Consider the following 7,106-nt stretch of genomic DNA (forward strand, 5'->3'; position numbering starts at 1 on the left):
TCCAATTAACCGAAGAATGTGAAATATCATGGAAACAGGAAGTTTTACGAACCCAATCGAAATTCGTTCCGAACCAAGAATTCCAACTATATTCCATAAAACTACAGGACTTAAAAGAAGAAATACTTACATTGGAAACAAGAAGACATCCAACTACAAGAATTCCAATGGAAAAAGTTGAACCGGACAGAAAACAATTTGCCAAACTGATCAAGAGAATTAGACGAACTTTAATGGGTACAACATAAAATCGTGCTGGGACTACCAATAATATTTTTAAGTTGTACCAGAAGTACCAAGAAAACTGGAAGATTGCCAAGCAACCCCCAGAAGATACCGAAGAAGGATATCGCCAATACCCTTGGCTGCGACCCTTGGATGAAACATTATATAAACAACAATTTAGTTTAAGTGTTATATTAATTCATTTTTAAACTTTCTTGTATTTTGTAATAAATAAAACTTTTTTAAAAAAACATTAATTTCCCGACAGGAAAATTAATTATAGTTCTACTTTTCGTTCCATAATAATATACCACAATCTAACGCTGAATAACAATTAAAACTAGAACTAACACTAACTAGACTTAGAACTAGAATCATTTGGGTTTAGCCGCACGTCTCTTAAAACGGCTAAACCCGAATGATTCTAATTCTTGGTCTAGCGCTGCATAATAATTAAAACTGGAACTAACACTAGAACTAGAAAGTTTCGGATTTAGCCGTTGCTTGGAAAAGGTGAGGTCCTTTTCGGCCGTTTTAAGAGACGCACCTAGAACTAAAAACCCGAATGTTTCTAGTTCTAGGTCTAGTGTTAGTTCTAGTTTTAGTTCAATAAAAATATGCAGCATAGTGATATTTTATGCTAACTAGCGGTACCTATCACCTACTAGCCGTCTTAAGAGAGGTACGGCTAAACGGAATATTTCTAGTTCTCGGTCTAGTGTTAGTTCTAGTGCTAGTATTAGTCTAGTTTTATTTGTTGTTCAGCGCTAAATTATTGTATATTCTTATTGAACTATATCGAGGTATTACTGTAATGTCAAATTATATTAACATGTTGCATTTTATGTGGAAGAAAGTAAGTAGGTACGCCCTGGTTTCTATGGAAATATATTTTTGTGTATTGCATATTAAGTGAAATTCACTGTATAAATAAAAACATAGAAATGTCAATTCTTCCAATGACGCCACAGCAAGGCTTATTCTCTCCCATAGGGAGTTGGATAACCTTATACTGTTTGTTTACTCAACGGACGACAAATAAAACAGTGTTGCTGACTATTTGGCGAACAATGATCTATTAACAGGCTACCAACCTTTCGGGTATCAAACCCTTTACTTGGCGACAATGGTCTTAGATGATATCTGTGATGGAAATCTTGATTTGTGTACGAGATTATCATCGTTATGGCAACTGTAAAGCAACATGTTGAGGAATTAGAAGTTTACTGTAATCAACAGCAATAGACGGACTTACCTTAAACCAAAATACTTTTTGCTCAAAATCTATACAGTATGTAAGGGACGTGGTTGATCGTGATGGACATCGCCTCAATCCCGATATGGTAGCAAAGAAAATATTCGACGATTTTGTAGCCTTTCCCCTAAAAAAGAAAAATAAGGCATATTATTAAAGAGTAATTTGTAAACGATGGCACCTACTTTGATTGGACGTAACTTTAACAAAGAATTGATATTCAGACAAATGTATTAGTTTACGATACTGTTAACCTTGAAGAAAGATGAGAATGAATTTGTAATTTATTTATTGATAAATTATTAATTGTTAAGTTAAGCGCAGTACATGTTTTTTTTATTTTTAAAAATTTGTTGTTGCGCTATTGTCTTATAATTATTATTGCTCAATTAAGTTAAATATAGAATGTTATAATTTTATTGAATATGTTCCATAATTTTGCTGCACACTGCATTTCCAATCATTTAGAGACAATAACACTCTGGCAATATGCATCTACAGATTTGGTAAGGCGCTGTTAGTAAGGCTTTAGAGGGACAAAATATCAAGAGTTATGAATATTTACAATATCCAAAGAAAATACACAACTTATTTTATAAAAAAATTTAGATTTACATCAAAATTTTAGTTACAAACCCCAACACAACCCAACCCCTCTGAATATTTTATAAGCTTTTTAACTTATAAACTTTTTAACACCATGGAATATTAAGATAAAAAAATATGTATTTGATGATTTTATGTTTGATGTATTTACATCATGATGTATTTACATCAAACATAAAATGGAAAGAAAAGAGTTAAATAATATAAAAAAATATGAGTTGTAAAGGTCATTCTTTAATGGTACTTTTTGTCTCATGCTTTGTTTAATCTTAAATAGAATACAAAAAAAAATAAAAATATATATATATTATGTATAATATATGTATATTTTTATTTTTTTTAATATTACAGAGCCTCTGAAGATGACTAAACCTTAGTCGAAATATATTATGTTGATTTTTTGAAAATAAAATATCAATAATAGTAAATGAACCAAAATATTTATTTCCATCTAAAATGCACATTGATGAAAACGGAGAAATAAAAAAAGAATAATTTACTAACCTAGTAACTTTGAGCTGCAAATTTAAGAGACAGTGTTGACGTTCTTCGACATAAATTCGTTCTCTGTTCTGCCAAGAGGTTCTAGTTATTCAATAATCTTTTCACGAAGTATCATCGCTGATAATGGTCCATTGACAGAAATTGTTCAGCCAATTGTATGTTTTAAGTATGGACGACATTTCTACATAACATTGCCATGTTATGTTGAATCACCACTTTCGACCTCATAATGTGCACATAGTAGGAAAAAACGCTTTACTTTATGGTGATCAAGAATCAACAAGAAATTAGTAATTGACTAAAGACAATTGATGACATCCTTTTGTTAGCGGACATCGTCAGGAAATCTCAGATTGTAGATTTTGTGTGGAAAAGACAAAAATTAAGATAAACACAGTAATTATAAATTTTAGAGAATACATTTAACTTTTTGCCTTTAATTAACTTTTCTTTTCATGTACACCCAGTTCTGATGTTCACGATCTTTTTTTATGTAACATTACTCTGACAAAAAAGGTTTCAATTTTCAATTCCGTAATGGGCGATTCAAAATATTATGCTAAAAACGCTTTGTTTCCATTTATAGTTTAGTATTTGACATGAAAAGTTCTTTACTGTGATATTGGTATTGCTAATGACGAAAGTAGAAAGAAAATTTCATAAATTGAACAAAAACCATTATGCGGTAAGGTTTTTTCTTCTAATTTTCGATGGCCTTTACGCAATGTCATCTACAACAAAAAATAACAGTAATGCAATACCTTTGCATATTAAAATTCAAATCCTAGGTCGAGCATGCTCTTCATAACTACAAAATTAAAGGCGAAACAGCATCTTTAAGTGAATTGGCAGCTAAAAGAATGCCTGCAAAAACTTTGTAGTGTTTGTTATTAGACAATGACAAAGAATAAAATATTTTATTTGTAATAGGAGTTACAAATTTAGTAGTAAGAGTAGTTTCAAAACATCAAATGATTTTTTTTATTATTTAGTTTGCTTTCTATAAATTATTTTATGCAATACTTTTATTAATACTTTTTAATAAAACGTGCAAACAAATTTTAATTTCTCCCTTTACATTATTATATTACGATTTTTAGACGAACTCTTCAGAACTGGGTGTATTGTTAATATTTTCTGGCTGATAACATTGAAGAAACGTAACATCATTCAACATTTTCATTATATAGAAAATGTTATAAAACATATTTTCAGAATTTAATTGTAATATATTTCGAAAATATTGACTCTTTTCCACTAAGAAACAATTATTTAGTCAACACTTATTAGGAATTGTGGTTTTAAAATAGAAGTCTCATCCTGATATTGGTATAACAGCGATATCGGTACAAAAGAAAAATATGATCGAAAAGTGCAAATAAGAAAAAAGGATTTTTTTTATAATTATACATTCCAGTAACGTGTCCCCGGTACTACTATATTCACATTAAAGGTGCTTAAATGGTCCTTTTTCATTCAGTTTCCACAAAATCGGATAGAAATTCTAGTCTGATAAATTCGATCACAGGCTGAACATCATTATACAGATCAATTTATATATGCAAGGGGAGTTCATTACATCGCATGGAATTTTTATCTTCTTTTTATCTACTGCACCATGACACCTAAACGATTCTTTTATTCTGTTTCCACAAAATCGGGTAGATATTGTGGTCTGGCAAATTCGATTATAGGCCAGTAATCTGCCCGATTTCTTTCATGTGGTTTGTCGCTTAAAACAATTCGCTTCCTGGTTCGAACGTCACCCAATACCTTAAAAATAGTAGAGTTCCGATTCGCGATTCGGTGTCCATTGTCGCAAATTATAACGTCTGGACCTGGATCGATCAAGCAGTGACGGGCATAGACCTTGAAGTCATCGTCATCGGCACATGTTACGATGGTTCTATACATTTCGTAGCTCATAATTAATACTCCCCCTTTTGACTTCCATTTATTCAAAACTTGTCTCCTCTTCTCAAATGTTCGAAATAATTTCGCTGCGTTTAAAATGTGAATTCTTGCAGCGCCACCAATACCGTTGCCGTTTACGGTGGAACACCACTTAAGGTATTCCGTCTTCCAAGCTAGCAGAGTACGAGCGGGAACAACACACAAAATAGTGTGCCGAGGAGATCTTCTTAAGTAAATATCGGAGAAAGCAGTTGTTTGAAGTTTTTTTCCATTTAGTCCAACAGAATGGGCTAAGATGCAACCTAACCCATTCCTAATAATATTCTCGCAGAGAACGTTTACGTCCGTTACCTGTCTCCTGAGCAGCTGAGCGACAATGGTTGGGGGGATGCTAATATCATCAGTGTTTTCAGCGTTTTGCTGAAAAATTTAATATTTTTAAGTACTTTTATAATTATGAAAAATTCTGAAACAAAATTTTAATCAATATTGAAAATTAACAAAATAATTGGGTAATTCAATTATTAATAGAACATAAATACTATCAACTTTATCCTTTCAAGTTTCTATTCAAGTTTCGGCTGTTCAAGTTAGTAACATTTTCGTTGAAATTGTTCCTCAAGGTTATTATTTGGTATTATCTCAATAAGTTATATCTTTAATCTAACGAAACTTGTAAATTAATTAGTTGAAATACTTAAAATTTTCCTTTGATGTAATTATTTTAACACAAACATTTATAGTGGCCAATGTAGATTTGTTTGGTATAGCGGGATACCATACTATATACAATCATGGAAAACTAAATAGAAATGACGGTATTCTGTTGGATGTCATAAATGATGAACTACAAATACAATATTATCGAAATGACACAAACAAAGCCTTTTGAGGTAAGCCTTAATATGGAAGGAAAATTAATAAAGATTACTGACGTTTATAGGAGTCCTAGCACATCGGAAACTACATACATTATGGATTTATATAACTACTTAAACGACTGAAGTCAAAATTATGATGCACAAATAATAATGGGAGATATAAATATAAATATTAAAGATCAAGGAAATAGCGACCACGAATACCTAAACTTGTTGACCGAAACTGGTTTTATCTCGTATATTAACAGTGACACCAGAGTACTCAAAGATCAAAAGTCACGCATTGATCACATTTTCATAAAACAAATAAATCCAAGTGTAAAACAAACTATACCAATTATTCTATCAGATACAGTAACAGACCATAAAACAATAATTTCGATAACAAATTTTAATAAGTTTTTACAATTGTATAGACGTTCATGAAAAGCTGAATCACTTATATCAAAAATAAAGGAAGCGACACAAAAAGCGAAGTATACCAAGTATATAAGTAGGGGAAAGAGGAAGAGGAAGGAATGGATAACTGACAGAATACTACGGGCAATAAATGAAAAAAATCAACTATATAAGAGGGTGCTTCAAAGTCCCTGGAACAAACAGCTATATGAGAATTATAAAAACATGCGCAATAAAATTCAGGCAGAAATAAGAACTGAAAAGAAACAGTATTATGACAAAATGATACAAAAGTTCGAGTCGGCAAAGCAAATGTGGAATACACTAAATCATATTTGCGGTTCAGTAAAGCAAAAAAAGGCAGAAATAAGCGAAATAATTTTAAATCAGGAAAAGATCACAAATCCAATAGAAATATTTTTAACAATTACTTTAATGCGGAAGAAGTAGCTAACTTATCAGCTACCGCAACGAATGTGAGAAAGGAGAATTTGGGTATGAAGAATTCAATTTACTTAGAGGCGGCAACGGAACAAGAAATACATAATACAAATAATTCACAAATTGAAAAGTGGAAAATCACCTGGGTATGATGGCATCACCGCAGAAATCTTGAACCAAATCGTAAATGAAATAGCACATCCTATCACACACCTAGTAAATATCTGTATTAATAAAGGAAAATTTCCAAAATGTTTTAAATTGGGACTAATAAAACCGTTACACAAATCAGGGGACAAAACAACGTTAAATAACTATAGACTAATAACTCTAATTTCAAATGTGGCTAAAATCTTGGAAAATACAATTAAAAATAGAATTATAAGTTTTTTGATAAATACAACATATTATCTGAAAATCAGTGTGGCTTTCGTAGTGGTAGATCTGCAGAACATGCATTAGTAGTATTAACATCTAAAATATATAACGCTCTAGATGAAGGAAAATGTCCTCTTTGCATATTTGTTGCTATGTCAAAAGCAGCAGTATGTCACAGTATACTGATGTCCAAGTTATATGACTATGAAATAAGAGGAAACTATCTAATGGCAAGACAACATAAAGTAAGCATAAATGCAGTAGAAAGTGATAAACTTATAAAGAAACGAAATTCCACAAGGAACAACACTGTTGTTTTTGGTTTACGTTAGCAAAATCTTAAAATCCGAGACTATGGGAACTATTATTAGTTTTGCCGTGGATACAGCAGTGCTTTACGTAGGAGAAACTTGGGAAGAGACGAGGTATAAGGCTGAATGTTTCTCTGATATACAACGTTTTAAAGAAACGGCACTAGCAGTGAATCAGGAGAAAACTAAGTA

This window comes from Onthophagus taurus, chromosome 2 (assembly GCF_036711975.1).
Source record: "Onthophagus taurus isolate NC chromosome 2, IU_Otau_3.0, whole genome shotgun sequence".
Classification (NCBI taxonomy): Eukaryota; Metazoa; Arthropoda; class Insecta; order Coleoptera; family Scarabaeidae; genus Onthophagus; species Onthophagus taurus.